The sequence below is a fragment of the Miscanthus floridulus genome, chromosome 18 (genome assembly GCF_019320115.1).
Source record: "Miscanthus floridulus cultivar M001 chromosome 18, ASM1932011v1, whole genome shotgun sequence".
NCBI lineage: Eukaryota > Viridiplantae > Streptophyta > Magnoliopsida > Poales > Poaceae > Miscanthus > Miscanthus floridulus.
The window spans coordinates 51,370,272-51,388,164 of record NC_089597.1 but is presented as its reverse complement, the minus strand read 5'-3'; the positions used below and the strand labels follow the sequence as shown (position 1 = coordinate 51,388,164).

Genomic DNA, 17,893 nt, shown 5'->3' with positions numbered 1-17,893 from the left:
ATACATGTGTGTGTAGTTTAGGATCAGTTTGTACATGGGAGTCTTACATTTCCTTAGTGATAGATATATGCCTATAAAATTTCCATCATCTACTCTAATTTGTCTAATGTCTAAGTGATCAATATGTATTAGAGTATAAGTCCCACAACCAACCATTAAAACAATGAAATAATATAAAATAGGGTAAGTAATAAAATCTAGTGCATGGCTGAGAATAAATAAATAAGCTCAATGTAATATTGTTTCTGACATAGCCAATACACCAAACTAAGTAAATTGCCACAGTGAAACAAGACACATACATTTGAAAGTACCACACAATATTTGATGACAACAAAGTTGCTCACACTCTAGCATAAGAGAATATTATGACGCTTAACCCACATATATAGGATGAACTAATAGGCCACCATGCAACTTGGCATACTAGATGGTGTATAAAACCTAGTTCATGTCTGCATTTATCATCCATTGAGTATCAAGAAGATCTCCCATCTTATCACTAGTCTAGTCCAAGTGGCCCCATCCGCCTCCATGGTCGAAGGCACTAAAGAACTACTAGCTCCCATCTGCTCTTGTTGCTGGCCAATAGCCAAGGTGGCCATCTGGCTGTTGCTGCTACTTCCATGGCCAGTGTGGTATAGGAACGGTGACTAGGACTGGGCATTGTTCATGGAAGTAGGATGTCCACCAAAGCTATACTGATTTGTGTTGTAGACACCTCCACCAAAGTTGGGCCCCTTCCAGGCAGAAGCATTTGTCTGCGACAAGGGCTCAAAATCATAAAGTCCAATGTCATTGATGCTATAACGTTGTTTCTTGGTGCCATTTTCTTTCTTGAGGAAGTACTTTTGAGCATGGCTAGAAACCTGCACTAGGGCCTTGGTGGTAACAAAGTGCCTAGAGATGATCTTCCAATTTCCGCGACCGTACACATGTAGACCACGGAGGAATTGCCTATAATGAGGTAGAGTTTGAAGTGAACTAATCAGATAGAAACTTAGATTCCATTTCCATATATATTCATGATTGGTAAAACAAAAATATTATATAAACAACTTATCATAGTAATACCTCATAACCTATGCTTAATAAGGGTACTAAAACTTCATGTGACAAGCATTAAAAATATGTATGAGATGCTTTAAGGATCTAGCAAATAACTAACATATGCTCGTCTATGGTCCAAAACCTCCTAGTGTGTTGGGTCTCCTTCCGAGGAGTTGGCTTCCTCCGTGAAGTTTCCTTCACATTCCTCATGTCAAACATCTCCACATATTGATAACCATCGAATGCTTCCATGTTGCCCATGGATGGATTCCCCACAAATACCCCAAAGGGCTGATTCATGAGGTTGCTACTTGCTTCCACATGCTGGTTGCCACTCTGTAATGTTTGCACCATCTCCACCATGACATCAGCGTACAAGTCGGTTACCTGATGCTTCTCCTTGCTAGGGAATATTGCCTAGAGCTCATCAACAATTTGATTGTGCTTCTTGTTCATATCACTAGCATAATTGTTATTGGTGATGTCCCTTGCAATGAGAGATTTCACCATCTTGATCTCAGAGGCACTCCACTCTCCCTTGAACTTGGGATCCATGTGGTCGAGTACTACGTAAAAATTGGTAGTTTGAGCTAAGAATGAGGGTTGTTGGGTTGTGGAGATTGGCAAACACCAACGCTGGTATTTATAGGCCTCATGTGAATCTTTTTGTCCTAATTTTGATTAATTGGACAATTGACTTTGATATGAAGGCAAAGTTGAGATTTTGATAACAAAGTCAAAGAATATTATACACCCTATATATAGTATATCTCAACTTGTGCGACTTTTTTCTAAATGCATTAATATTTAGTGCTAGAAATTTGCTATAAGCACCATATACACATTGTCAACTTGCCAACACCAACAGTTTTCCTATGCAGAGCACAAACTTGAGAGTAGAAAAGGTAGAGAAACACTAGTGCAATCTAGTTTGGTTGTGGAGGTGAGGTTTCAAGGCAGACCCATGTGCATCCAAGTATGTTGCCATTGACAGGGTGACATGTGTGGTCATGCATGCCCATACCGCCACTGAACTCATTCCTAGGCACATAGGATAGATTGCTACTAGCATCTGGTTTAGCTACTATTAGTTGACTACATCGTCAATGGGGAAGTCTAATGATTGCAATGCTTCATCTCACACATGTGATATATATTTATCTATTAAAATATCTTGATGTGCTACTGCAACATAAATGATCATGAACATTTCGAATCTTGTAATATATGCATATGTTTTCTTGTGATATGGTACATAATAGTTTTATTTGGCAGATGTACCAAATGAATGTCAGTATAAGTAATTTTGTTAATTGGAAGTATACAACTAGGTTAGTGTGTGGTTGGTTTGGTCTTCCCTGTTTTCTTGAGAAGTTGTTTGGAATGATATGAGAAGATATGAATTGCATGTTTTCTTCAGACCTTCATGATTTATGTATGTGTGCAGGATAGATTTGACTAACTAATTTGGTAACAAATGTTTTTGATTGCGTCATAGATGAGTCTTTGTTGATCAGTCGCAAACCACTAGTGGTCTTTCTATCAAAGGCTATAAGTGCTCATAATAATTAGTTGACACAAAAGAGCAAGAATTAGAGTTAACCTCAGTAACTTAGTATCTTAAATATTCAAAAACCTTTTTATGCTCATATATTTTCACTTTCATTTCACCTGGGGTTCAGCCAGCTCACAAACCAATAGTATAAATACAATAAGTGGAATAGTTATGTTCATCTTGGAAAGTAATATGTCCATGCAATGATATTCTTAAATCTAGCATATATAGAATGAAATGTGAATGTACTTAATTAGTGTCCATGCACTACTACAAATTGACCAATCACCAACGCATCTATCACCACCGGTATCATTAAAAACGATGGTGATAGCTATCACCAATGGTTCGTAATATGAATCATTGGTGATGAGAGTATCACCGCCGGTTCGTAAGAACGTCTAGGTCGATAACTATCACCGTCGCTTTGTCTTACCAACCGACGGTGATAAACCATCATCACAGCCGGTTTGCACCACTAGCCGATGGTGATGATGTGCTCCTCATCAATGCCGCCTCACCATATGAACTAGCAGTGAAGACATTTTCACCGCCAGTTCGTTGTATGATACGGCGGTGATAACCATGCTGCAGTATAAATAAATTTATAACTTTTTCAAATAAAGTCAGATGAAAATAAACTTTATATCAAAGTTGTAGATCTCGACGCAATCGATAAATTTGTAGTTGATGACTTTTTCATTTGAAACCATGTATGATCCCAGAATTCTGTTTAAAGCGCTTAAATTTTGAAATTCAATTTTTTCGAATTGTACAAATGACCCTAGATGAAAAAATGACCAAAACCAAAGTTGTAGATCTCGATGAGACATACAACTTTATAGTTGACAACTATTTTATTAGAAATCATTTATAGTCACAAATTTGTATCTGAAGCTTTAAAATTTTAAAAAACCAAATTTTTCAAACAACCTCGGATAAAAAATCGACCAAAACCAAAGTTGTAGATCTCGATGAGAACAACTTTGTTAGTTGATGAGTTTTTCATTTGAAATCATTTGAGGTCCCAAAAGTCTAGCTGAAGTTTTGACGTTTTGAAATTCAAATTTGTTAAACGACCTGGGATGGCGAAACAACTAGAATCAAAGTTGTCTATGACGTTTCATCTGAAACTGTTTAGTGTTCTAAATATTTATTTTAAATCCTAAAAAGTGAATACTAGGGAAATGGATATGCTATGTAGACACAAATGACTTAGGGCTGGAGTGGTTAGAGGAGAGTGGTTAGAGAAGCAATGGACAAAGGTCTCAAGTTTGAATCCCAACACTACGTACCATGAAAAATAGCATGGAGTTGGAGCTAGAGCAGCTTTCCGATACATGAAGCTGGAGCTAGTGGGGGGCTTCCCAGGATTGAAACAAAAATTTTTGCTATTTTTTGGCCCATTTTGGAAAATTTTGAAAATTCAAATCACTATCTGCTGGTAATACGAACTGACTGTGATAACCTATTATCACCGTCGGTTGTAAACCGCCTATGATGAGAATGTCATCACCACCGACAGCTTACTGTCAAGACCGAAAAGCGCTAGTGGTGGGCTTTACGAACCGCTTGTGATTGGTCAATCTGTAGTAGTGATGTTACACATAAACCTACTTATTGACAAAAGTTTTCTCAATTTACAAAAAAACAAACTACTTTAGTGTAACACCTCGGGTGTTAGCCTTGCATAACTTGACTTGCATAACATGTGCATGAGCATCACGCATTCATAAACCATCATTTACAATTGAAACATTTGATCGAAACATATGAAACATTGCTTGTTATCCCGTGTTCCTTGGAATATATGCATATGATCATGTGTAAATGAATGCAAGTGGGTAATGTTAGTCACTAAAACACCTTAGCTACACTTAGGTTAACAAATGGAACCTTGTTCATGAAGGTCACCTTTCATGATCAAGCACTTAAGTAATGTTACATGTGTTGACCTGGATAGCCCTATGTGTGACTAATACATGAAATGATGGTGTGACCTTGCAAATAGCTTAAACATGTTTAGAAGAACATTATGAACAACTTTGGTATTCATGGCTAGGGCTAAATAGATCACTAAGTCATAGTTCTTGTTCAAGTCATCATTTGAATGTAGCATGTTTGACCAAGTTTGAACTAGGTCCTAGAGACTATGCATGTATGTGATCACTAAAGCAAAGTTGTAGTATTTGATATGGGGAACAACTTTTATGTTTGGGTCATGAACTAATAAGGTGCATAGCTTAGTCTTTTTGAGCTCACAAAATCTAACAATGCACTGTTTTCAGCACTTAACAAATTTTCGCTAAGTCAGTTTAACTGACAGTATCGATGCAGCCAGTTTTGCGATGATTTTACTCGATATTGGTTGAGAATTAGGACTGGAGCCTTGAACAAGAATGGTAGCTGGTATGTAGGTCTATGACTTTGTTTTAGATTTTGTACGCTAACCCTTCACGGATTATAAGTTTGTGCCTCGCCAAATCACACCGTCAGTCGGTTTCGCGAGCGCTGAACCAACTGAATCGGCCGTCATCAGTGGCCGACAGAAGCAGAGCTTGCGCGCCGCGTGGTGGCCACAATGGCCGCGCATCGCTAACGCCCTGTCCAACGCAGCCAGAACGGGCCAAAGCCGGCCATTATCACCCCCAGCGCCCACCCAATCCATCCCGCGCCCCATTTTTCTTTTCCTCGGCTCCTCCTTCATCCTTGCGCGCAACCGCAGCAGCCACCGCAGCTCAGGCGCGCCGCCGTCGCTATTACCGGCACCGGCTCGCTCCACCTCGCCCATTCGCCACCGCAGCCACTCCACTGCCATCACCAAGTCTCACCGCACCCGCCTATGCTCACCAACAGCGCCCGGTAAGCCGCCGTGCCGCGTACGACCTCGCCGGAGCATCACCGTGAGCCCCGTCACCGTGGCCAGAGCGCCACCGTCCACCTCTCCAGGCGTTAGCTAGCGCGTTGAGTTTGTCTTGGGTAGTATATGCTTGTCCGAGCTTGAGCTTGCTTCGCTGTGGCCTCCTCCGACGTGCCACCGTCGTTTCGCCCCGCCGTGCCACCATAGTCGCCGCCGTAGCCACTAGCTCCGACGAGAAGGCCACCCACGTAGCTCAATCAATGCGCCAGGTCACGTAGGTCATGCCGTGATGATGTCACCGCCGGCGAGTTCACCATCGGCGAGCTTTGGCCGCGCCACTATCGCGCAGCGTAGCTGCTCTGTTTTTGCGTCGCTGGCGTGTGGGTCCAACTGGCGAATGGGGCCTGGCTGTCAGCGACAGTAGGAGATAGGATAGGTCATTTGATTCCAGATTTTGCATTGTTTTGTGATTTTTATATCTCCAGTTTGGTAGCTTCACAAATTGTCAAATAAATTGTGTAGTGTTCCTTAGGAAGTGAAGTATTTAAGAAAAATATATTCTTGACACTTACAGTAGAATTTTTGGGAGATTTAAATGGAGATTTGAAATGTGTTTTTGAATGCATGCAAACTTGTTTATTTTATATCTAGAGTTCCTGTGCTCCAAAAATTATGAAATTTTTGTGGTAAGCTATTATTAACATATATGAGCTCTGGAAAAAATTTGAGGATCAGTGCATGTGTAGATTTGTAGTTATAGATTTTTCTTTTATAAATAGTGAATCCTTGTATGAATTTTTATAAATTATTTATGAATCCATTATTCATGAAATTTGTTGGGGGATATCCTAGTAACATAAGGATGATAAGAAAAATAGGAAATCTATTGCTTGACACTTTTCACTAGGGTTTTCTATTTATGCTACTTTAAGCTTTTCTGTCTTGTCATTTTTGTATAGAATGTTTTGCTGTATAAAATGGCATGAAACTTTTACAGTAGTCTTTTAGTAACCTTAGTAAAGCACTGTAAATTTTTGAGAATTTATGAAGTACATCTGGTATATGTTTATTATTTAACCAAAATATCTAAATAAATTAAATAGGCATTTAAATAAATAGTTTGGGCTTCACCATTATATTGTCTTGAATGTATTTGGTATGCTTAAACTATTGGTAGGCTTTATGTTGTCAAACTTTGAGTGATTACATGAAGTAGAAGTATTGTTGCTTTAAAATGCAAATTTAAAATGATTCCGGACAGGTTCTGTAGTTTGATAAGTTGCATGATAAGAATGATGTTTGCTGTAAAAATGGTTAATAACAAAGTTGTAGATAATTTGATAAGCTTTCCAGAAAGTCCAGGATCACTGCATTTGGATTAGTAGAACTCCAGTTATGAGTAAAACAAGTAGCTGCTGTTTTGTGATATAGTAGATGCATTGTGGAAGTAGTTAATTAAATAATCGAGAAGAGATATGCACCTACTCAATAAACATGATGCACTTGTTAACACCATGCTATTACGAATACTTATATGAATGCATTCATCATGTGTCATCATGCTATACTTGTACGCATGTATGCATTCGCAGTACCTTATGCCATATTCATGCATCTAGGATCGACGGAGGAGATCACGTTGCTGGAAATCAATGAAGGAGAGGAAGGGGACCAGCAGGAGATTCCTCAAGCCACAGCTCTCGAAGAAGAGCAGATCCCTGAGGAACTTCCGGAGTGCCCTGACCACTGCCCTACTTCTTTTCTGAAAGGCAAGCCTCGGAGCATTCTAAGTCTCCCAGTATTTTACAAATGATTACTTAAGTACTTATGATTGATGCATTAGGTCATAAGAGTTGAATGGAACCACTTGATGCATATACAGTCCTTGTCCAGATATTACACCTTTAATCGGTATAGGTCCAGGATCGAATATATGCTTAGCCATGCTTAGACCGGTAGAAGTCGGGTGATGTCCTGTCACCTGCGAGATATAGGTGGATACCGGAGCACGGTTGGCTATATTTGCTATCGTGGAACAGAACCATGGGGTAAAAGAAAATCGAGACCGGGCGGGATGTCGATAGAGAAGCAACAAGACATGGAGGTCTTGGGTGTAAATCTATCCCCGTCTGTGTCGATTAAGGACCGTACCGTTGTTGGCGCTTCTGACAAGATTGAACGCATGCCTCTCACTTAGCTGGCCGAATAACTCGTTCCAACCGCGAAGCCGAGTAGCTCAACTCAGGTCGGGACCCATTCTGTTGTGCGCTCCTTTCGGGAGACGATCAGACTGAGCCCAAGGGCAGGCTAGGCCTGAACGTCCTGGCATCTGGTGTCCTAGATTGTGCGGCGCGGTACGGACCCACGAAATGTGGACCTGAGTTGTACCAAAGGTGACCTAAGGCTGCCTTCGCGCGGTATGCCTGGGTTTGTGTTAGGAATAAATTCTCAGCTAGTGGAAATTGATTCGAATCGCCATCTCTCCCGGATAGTGAGAAACTTGGCTAGTCCCAACATCATAGTAACTGTGTTATGGAACATGATGGTTCGAATGAATATGGAAGTACAATACCTGCTATGGTTACTATTGTATGCTTTTAAATTGATATACCACATGTTTAGCACAGGATAGTGGCTAATCTAGAGATGGATAGTTATAATTAATTAATAAAGGAAGCCTAATTGTACAAATAAGTCAATTGCCTTTATGCAAAATGTTGTCAAGCTATCTCCACTTATATAGCCTTGCATACTCCTTGGAGTCAATTTATTTCTGGTTTATGATGGGTAAGTCTAGCTGAGTACCTTCTCATACTCAGGGTTTTATTTCCCATTGTTGCAGATGGCACTGTGTATCACGGTTATTGCAAGAGTTGCTTCTATCTCGCTGTGGATGAGGAGTAAGCCTTGGGCAGGCTTCTTTATTAAATCTTCTATATGCTTTTGTGGACTGTGATCGTATGATTGGCACGGTATCACACTATGTTGGAAACTCTACTTTCGAACTTAATTTGCTTCCGCTTTTATTTATCAAAATCGGTTTGTAATAACTCTATTTCATACTCTGATGATGGAAATGTATCTGCGAACTTTATGTAATATGTGACATGTATGTTGAATCATGTATGACCTTGGTTATTTGTGGATCGTTTATCGAGACCTATCATGGTACTCGACAGACTACCGGGTTTATATGGGCTCAAGTATGACAGCACGACCACTTGCGGGCCGCCATTGTACTTGTGTTCTTATAAATTGGTCGGTTCTACGACAGTTGGTATCAGAGCAAGATTTAACGTTAATTGTCACATGTGTATTTAAAACAAAAGTTTTTGTTTCCAAAAACCCTTCTCTAGCAACTAATAGTTATATTATAGGTATTTGAAATCTAAAGTGTGCCAATGATCACTTTCCTTATGCCCAAATTAAGGACTATTAGGTGGCTATTTAAGTACTAACATGGGGGTTTTTACTTCGTCGTCCATACGGCGTGCTATTGTATGGATGCCATTCACTTAAATGGTAATGTATGGATCAACTGCCTCTACGCCAAGGTAAGATGATGAGTGTATGACCACAAGATGTGAGCGTGCGGTCGGGGAGAGTTAGCTTTGGTACGGCTATGTATGCATGCTTTCATGTGTATATGGTACGTATTTAATTGTGGGTTTAAATTATTGTCGGGTAGCTTGATACGGAAGTATATGTATGGGTATACATATATGGAAGTATTTAAAATTATATTCTGCATATTTCATTATGGGTTTAGGGCTGAAATGAAATTTTATGCAGGTATACTAACAACGAAATGTGTAGCTCGACTAGTTACGCGACATATGAGAGAACGTATGTATGCCACCGTGTCTACCGTTAGAAACAAATTTTTCCTAAGTTTGTGAGGACGTACGGAATGAGCATGCATCATGATAATCACCATTCACATAATTAAATTGTTCCTCCCCTTATAAAATTCTTACTTGGTTATGTAACTCTTATCCATTATGGCCTTGTCTCACCAAGTGTACATGTTGATGGTACAGATGGCAACACCCATCGGATGTGAGAATTTCCTGAATGTTTTTGGAACACCTACCCTCTTGTGGAGAGTTCTGCACTTTGCGGGGTACCATGAACTGCCCCAGTATCGTTGGATCGAAGAGTACGTGGAAGGACAGCCATGGTATGAGGTGCGGCAAACTATTCCAGCCCGCACACAACCGCCCTTCTGGCAGGAGTGGAAGGCAGAATCGGAAGGGAGGACTCCTTGGGAGGCTGCCCAAGTAGTGGCCTTCGAGGTGTTAAGTCAAATCTGTCAGCAACATGGAGATGCACTTACCGGCAGTGCAGCGAGTGTGTTTCCTTGGGTGGATCCGTCCACCACCAATTGGGAACAACGTAGCCAAAATGTGTTGATCAGAGATCGGGATGAGCGCGTGAATAGCTCTAGTCCATCCATGAGTGCAATGTTTGCCGTGATGAAGATGTTTTGTGCACGCCAGGACACTAGGGATTTCTAGCAGGAATCATACGCCACCTGCATGGACAAACTCATGAGAGCTGAAGCCGTGCAAAACAAGCTCAAGAAGTGTGTGCGCAAGCAAAAGAAAGCCACAAGTAAAGCCCGAAGGGAATCTGACCAAACTTATGAAGCTTTAGGCGCTCTTTATGCCCAAATGGAACAAGAGGATCAGCAGAGAGTAGCAGCTCAAGAAGCTAGAGCTAATGATCAAGCTATACTTGCAGGACTACAGGAGCAGTTGGAAACCGCCCGTGCGGAGGTGTCCACAGCTAGACGTCAGCGTGATGCAGTAGATAATCGTGTCGCTAACATAAGGATAGAGCGAGATAGGCACCGCGACATGAGCCACGCTCAGGATCGTGCTGAAAGGAGCCTACGGCAACAGCTTGCACAAGCTCAACTTCAAGTAATGAATCTTCAGCATGAAGTGCACTATTTGAACAACCAGCTGAACCCTATCCTTGATGGGGAAGAGGATGGTCCAGATATGGAAGAAGATGATGATGAGGAGCCTGAGGAAGGAGATGATCCTATCTCTAACCTCGATAGTGATCATGACTAGGATTAGATCGTGTAGTACTTAGTATAAGTACTTAATGTATCATCGTTGGTTATGTAATGGACCTGTAGTTTGGATTTAGTGTTGGTAATTTGAACTATCATGTAATATGGTTATTTGCATGACTATCGCACATTCGGTTAAAACTCTAATTCCAGTTGATCCATCTGAGCTCCTAATTTGGATATTTACGTGCTATGAGTCCGATGAGCGATCAAATTGGTGATGTCATGTTGCGAGAATGAATTGTTATGCCTCTATTTTTATTGTGAATTTGAGAATTTTCTCCAGTAATTTTAGTTTGGCATGATTATGATTCATCTACAATCTTGTGGCATCAACCAATAATCGCTTATTGTTGCAACTTCGCAGATGACGTGCACCCGTGCTGGAGCTAGTGGCAGCCAGGATGGCAATAATGATGACTTACCACCACCGCCGCCGCCGTCCGCTCAGGAGTTCTTTACCCAGTTCTTGGGGAGCCAAAGGACAATGGAAGAAGCTCTGCGCCTCATCGCGCAAAACACCGCTCGTGGCCACCCACATCAACCAGGGGGCGAGCCAAATCAGCACAGTACATTCAAGGAATTTCTGGATACGAAGCCTCCAATCTTCAAGGTGGCTGAGGAACCACTACAGGCTGACGAGTGGCTTAACACCATTGAGCAAAAATTTCATCTGCTAAGGGTCACCGAGCATCTAAAGGCTGAGTATGCATCCCAATAGTTGCAGGGACCGGCAGGGATCTGGTGGACACACTTCTTGTCCTATCTACCTGCTAATGCATGAGTGACATGGGAACAGTTCAAGTTGGCTTTTCGGGGACATCATATTCCCCCAGGCCTAATGCGCATGAAGGCAGCTGAATTTATGAGGCTCACTCAAGGGACAAAGACTCTCACAGAATACATGCACACATTCAACAACCTATCGAGGTATGCTCCAGGTTTTGTTGATATGGAAGAGAAAAAGATAGAGAGCTTCAAACGGGGTCTGGGTACCAAACTAATGAAGACCATGGCAAATTCCTGATGCACCACTTATAACAAGTTTATTAGTGATGCCCTGACCTAGGAAAATCACAATAACATGCATGTGGCAGCTAAGGGTCGCAAGAGAGCAAGTGAGGCAGGTGCCTCCGGATCATCGCAGTTTAGAGCTCCTATCACAGCTAGGCCACCATTCTATCCACCGACACCGAAATTCAGGCCTCCACCATCAAATGCTAAGAATGGCAGGCCTCAGAAAATGTTCTGTAAGGCATTCACGATTGCCTTACCAAAAGGCAATGGCGATCAGGGAAGCTCCACCGGACCCAGGAATAATCAACCCTGTTTCAACTGCAAGCAAGTAGGTCATTAGGCCAAGGAATGCCCCCACCCCAAGCATAATGGCAACCCAAATCAGAACAATCAGAGGCAGGCGAACGCAAGGGCACATCTAGGATACGTGCATTATACCGTTGTTGAGGAAGTGCTTGCTGGAGAAGTTGTCACGGCTGGTATGTTTCTCGTCAACAAGCATCCCGCTGTCGTTTTATTTGATTCGGGAGCTTCTCATTCATTTATGAGTCAAGCATTTGCATCTAGACATGATCAAGAAATAATTGAAGTAAGCAAAGGGGGTTATAATATAAGTTCAGTAGGGGGTACTATTTCTACCAAAAAGATAGTCAAAAATGTGCTCATCTCTATACAAGGGAGGGAGTACACAACGGATTTGATAATATTGCCCGGATTATCGATAAGTGTAATCTTAGGCATAAATTGGATGAAGGATCATGGTGTTCTTATTGACACTAGCACCCGTACTATTATGTTGAGGGAACCCACGGGAGGGAATGCTTTTCTAGTACCACTCTCCCGCAATTTTGAACTCCAACATTTAGCTTGTGCTATCCAAACCATCACACCTTGTGATATCCCAGTGGTTTGTGAGTTTTCGGATGTATTTCCAGAGGAATTACCAGGTCTACCACCGGAAAGGGATGTGGAATTTAAGATTGAGTTAGTGCCAGGTACGGCACCCATTTCAAGAAGGCCCTATAGAATGCCACCCAATAAGTTAGCGGAACTTAAGGTTCAATTGCAAGATCTATTGGACAAGGGTCTTATCCAACCTAGCTCATCTCCATGGGGATGTCCAGCCTTGTTTGTGAAAAAGAAGGACAAGTCACTGAGAATGTGTGTAGATTACAGACCACTCAATGTTGTGACCATCAAGAACAAATATACATTGCCTCGCATTGACATCTTGTTCGATCAGCTAGCGAAGGCAAAGGTATTCTCCAAAATTGACTTGAGATCAGGCTACCATCAGATAAAGATCAGACCAGAGGACATACCTAAAACTGCTTTCTCTACTAGGTACGGCTTATATGAGTATTTGGTTATGTCTTTCGGACTAACAAATGCTCTAGCCTACTTCATGTACCTGATGAACTCGGTATTCATGCTCGAACTCGACAAGTTCGTGGTCGTGTTTATCGATGATATATTGATTTATTCAGAAAATGAGTCAGATCATGAAGAACATCTGAGAATTGTTTTATCCAGATTGAGGGAGCATAAGCTATATGCGAAATTTAGCAAATGTGAATTTTGGTTGAGCAAAGTACCTTTCTTAGGTCACATCTTATCAAGAGATGAAATCTTTGTGGACCCATCAAAAGTACAAGAGGTCATGGATTGGAAAGCCCCAACTTCGGTTCATGAAGTTCGGAGTTTTCTAGGGTTAGTAGGATATTATCGTCGTTTCATTCTAGATTTTTCCAAGATAGCTAAGCCTATGACCAGGCTACTTCAGAAAGATGAGAAGTACAAATGGACACCAGAATGTGAAGCAGCTTTCCACACCCTCAGAACTTTGTTGACTACAGCACATGTGCTAGCACAACCAGACATTGAAAAGCCGTTTGATGTATTTTGCGATGCATCGGGTATAGGTCTGGGATGTGTGCTTATGCAAGAAGGAAGAGTTATTGCTTATGCTTCTTGGCAGTTGAGAAAGCATGAAGTCAACTACCCTACATATGATTTGGAACTTGCAGCAGTGGTTCACGCATTAAAGATATGGAGACATTATTTGTTGGGCAATATATGTCATATATTTACCAACCACAAAAGTCTCAAGTATATCTTTACCCAACCAGAGCTGAACATGAGACAGCGAAGATGGCTAGAGCTGATTAAGGATTACAATTTGGAAGTGCACTATCATCCAGGGAAAGCAAATGTAGTAGCTGATGCACTTAGTCGGAAGTCTCATTGCAACACTGTGGAAGCATTGCTGGAAGATGGATTCAATTTTTTGCATCCTACTGTACTACACAATATCACGATCAGTTGTTCACTTGAGAGCAAAATCATAGAGCTACAACAGACGGATGTAGGAATAAGTCACATCAGGAGAAAAATGCAAGAGCAAGAACCCAAGCATTTTAGATTGGACGAAAGAGGTGTATTATGGTTTGAGGACCTACTTGTGGTCCCAAAAGACCATGAGCTAAGGAATCAAATTTTAGATGAAGCTCACTCGTCCAAATTGTCTATCCATCTGGGTAGTAGTAAGATGTATCAAGATTTGAAAACCTGTTTTTGGTGGACTAAGATGAAGAAAGAGATCGCAGCCTATATTGCTAGGTGTGATAACTGCAGTAGAGTAAAAGCTGTTCATATGAAATCCACCGAATTACTTCAGCCATTGCCTATTCCAGGTTGGAAATGGGAGGAAATCAGCATGGACTTTATCACAGGCCTTCCAATGACACCACAAGGTCATGATTCAATATGGGTTATTGTTGATCGTCTCACCAAGTCAGCACACTTTATACCTGTGAACACACGGTATATAGTTGGGAAATACGCTGAGATATATGTTTCCCAGATCGTAAGACTACATGGAGTACCTAGGACCATAATCTCAGATCGAGGACCACAGTTCATAGCTCATTTCTGGGAGCACTTACACCAGGCTTTGGGAACCAAGCTAATTAGAAGTTCGGCATACCATCCGCAAACTTCAGGACAGACGAAGCGAGTGAACCAAATCCTAGAAGATTTGCTTAGAGCTTGTGTTATATCTTCAAAAGGTTCATGGGAGAAATGGTTACCTTTAGCTGAGTTCTCCTATAACAACAGTTATCAAGCAAGTATCAAAATGGCTCCATTTGAAGCATTGTATGGCAGAAAATGTAGAACTCCATTGAATTGGATTGAGCCCAGTGAAAGGAGATACTTTGGTATTGACTTTGTCAATGAAGCAGAAGAGCAAGTACGTATCATCCAACAGCATATGAAGGCAGCTCAATCGAGGCAGAAGAGTTATGCCGATAGAAGAAGAAGACCACTAACTTTTGAAGTGGGTGACTATGTATACTTGAAAGTATCACCCATGAAAGGGGTGAAGAGGTTTGGGATGAAAAAGAAGCTTTCACCAAGATATGTAGGGCCATACAAGATTTTGGAACGGAAAGGAAATGTTGCATATAAGTTACAACTTCCACTAGAGATGAGGGCAATATTTGATGTCTTCCATGTTTCTCAGTTGAAGAAATGTCTTCGAGTACCTGAAGAAGCTATTGCACCCACCAACGTGCAGCTTCAATGGGATTTGACCTATGAAGAAAAGCCAATTCGAGTGTTAGAGGAGATGGAGAGAGTAACACGGAGTAAGATTATTAAGTTTTATAAGGTGGTGTGGAACAATCATAGTGAACAAGATGCTACGTGGGAAAGAGAAGATTATCTACGAGAAGTTTATCCCGCCTTTTTCCAAGAATGGTAGGTCTTGCAAATCTTGGGACGAGATTTTTATAAGGGGGAGGGGCTGTAACACCTCGGGTGTTAGCCTTGCATAACTTGACTTGCATAACATGAGCATGACCATCACGCATTCATAAACCATCATTTACAATTGAAACATTTGATCGAAACATATGAAACATTGCTTGTTATCTCGTGTTCCTTGGAATATATGCATATGATCATGTGTAAATGAATGCAAGTGGGTAATGTTAGTCACTAAAACACCTTAGCTACACTTAGGTTAACAAATGGAACCTTGTTCATGAAGGTCACCTTTCATGATCAAGCACTTAAGTAATGTTACATGTGTTGACCTAGATAGCCCTATGTGTGACTAATACATGAAATGATGGTGTGACCTTGCAAATAGCTTAAACATGTTTAGAAGAACATTATGAACAACTTTGGTATTCATGGCTAGGGCTAAATAGATCACTAAGTCATAGTTCTTGTTCAAGTCATCATTTGAATGTAGCATGTTTGACCAAGTTTGAACTAGGTGCTAGAGACTATGCATGTATGTGATCACTAAAGCAAAGTTGTAGTATTTGATATGGGGAACAACTTTTATGTTTGGGTCATGAACTAATAAGGTGCATAGCTTAGTCTTTTTGAGCTCACAAAATCCAACAATGCATTGTTTTCAGCACTTAACAAATTTTTGCTAAGTCAGTTTAACTGACAGTGTCGATGCAGCCAGTTTTGCGATGATTTTACTCGATATTGGTTGAGAATTAGGACTGGAGCCTTGAACAAGAATGGTAGCTGGTATGTAGGTCTATGACTTTGTTTTAGATTTTGTACGCTAACTCTTCACGGATTAGAAGTTTGTGCCTCGCTAAATCACACCGTCGGTCAGTTTCGCGAGCGCTGAACCAACTGAATCGGCCGTCGTCAGTGGCCGACAGAAGCAGAGCTTGCGCGCCGCGTGGTGGCCACGACGGCCGCGCGTCGCTAATGCCCTGTCCAACGCGGCCAGAACAGGCCAGAGCCGGCCATTATCACCCCCAGCGCCCGCCCGATCCATCCCACACCCCATTTTTCTTTTCTTCGGCTCCACCTTCGTCCTTGCGCGCAACCGCAGCAGCCACCGCAGCTCAGGTGCACCGCCGTCGCCATTACCGGCACCGGCTCGCTCCACCTCGCCCATTCGCCACCGCAGCCACTCCACTGCCATCACCGAGTCTCACCGCACCCGCCTGTGCTCACCAACAGTGCCCGGTAAGCCGCCGTGCCGCGTACGACCTCACCGGAGCATCACCGCGAGCCCCGTCACCATGGTCGGAGTGCCACCGTCCACCTCTCCAGGCGTTAGCTAGCGCGTTGAGTTCATCTTGGGTAGTATATGCTCGTCCGAGCTTGAGCTTGCTTCGCCGTGGCCTCCTCCGATGTGCCGCCGTCGTTCCGCCCCGCCGTGCCGCCATAGTCGCCGCCGTAGCCGCTAGCTCCGACGAGAAGGCCACCCACGTAGCTCAATCGATGCGCCAGGTCACGTAGGTCATGCCGTGATGATGTCACCGCCGGCGAGTTCGCCGTCGGTGAGCTTTGGTCGTGCCACTATCGCGCAGCGTAGCTGCTCTGTTTTCGCGTCGCTGGCATGTGGGTCCAACTAGCGAATGGGGCCCGGCTGTCAGCGACAGTAGGAGATAGGATAGGTCATTTGATTCTAGATTTTGCATTGTTTTGTGATTTTTATATCTCCAGTTTGGTAGCTTCACAAATTGTCAAATAAATTGTGTAGTGTTCCTTAGGAAGTGAAGTATTTAAGAAAAATATATTCTTGACACTTACAGTAGAAATTTTGGGAGATTTAAATGGAGATTTGAAATGTGTTTTTGAATGCATGCAAACTTGTTTATTTTATATCTAGAGTTCCTGTGCTTCAAAAATTATGAAATTTTTGTGGTAAGCTATTCTTAACATATATGACTCTGGTAAAAATTTGAGGATCAGTGCATGTGTAGATTTGTAGTTATAGATTTTTCTTTTATAAATAGTGAATCCTTGTATGAATTTTTATAAATTATTTATGAATCCATTATTCATGAAATTTGTTGGGGGATATCCTAGTACCATAAGGATGATAAGAAAAATAGGAAATCTATTGCTTGACACTTTTCACTAGGGTTTTCTATTTATGCTACTTTAAGCTTTTCTGTCTTGTCATTTTTGTATAGAATGTTTTGCTGTATAAAATGGCATGAAACTTTTACAGTAGTCTTTTAGTAACCTTAGTAAAGCACTGTAAATTTTTGAGAATTTATGAAGTACATCTGGTATATGTTTATTATTTAACCAAAATATCTAAATAAAATAATAAAGGCATTTAAATAAATAGTTTGGGCTTCACCATTATATTGTCTTGAATGTATTTGGTATGCTTAAACTGTTGGTAGGCTTTATGTTGTCAAACTTTGAGTGATTACATGAAGTAGAAGTATTGTTCCTTTAAAATGCAAATTTAAAAGGATTCCAGACAGGTTCTATAGTTTGATAAGTTGCATGATAAGAATGATGTTTGCTGTAAAAATGGTTAATAACAAAG

General features: G+C 41.5%; 1 pseudogene; it reads right to left on the bottom strand.

The window, feature by feature from the left end:
• Positions 1-444: 444 nt before the first annotated feature.
• On the bottom strand, positions 445-1,605 carry LOC136520365 (transcription factor SRM1-like; annotated as a pseudogene).
• Positions 1,606-17,893: the final 16,288 nt, after the last annotated feature.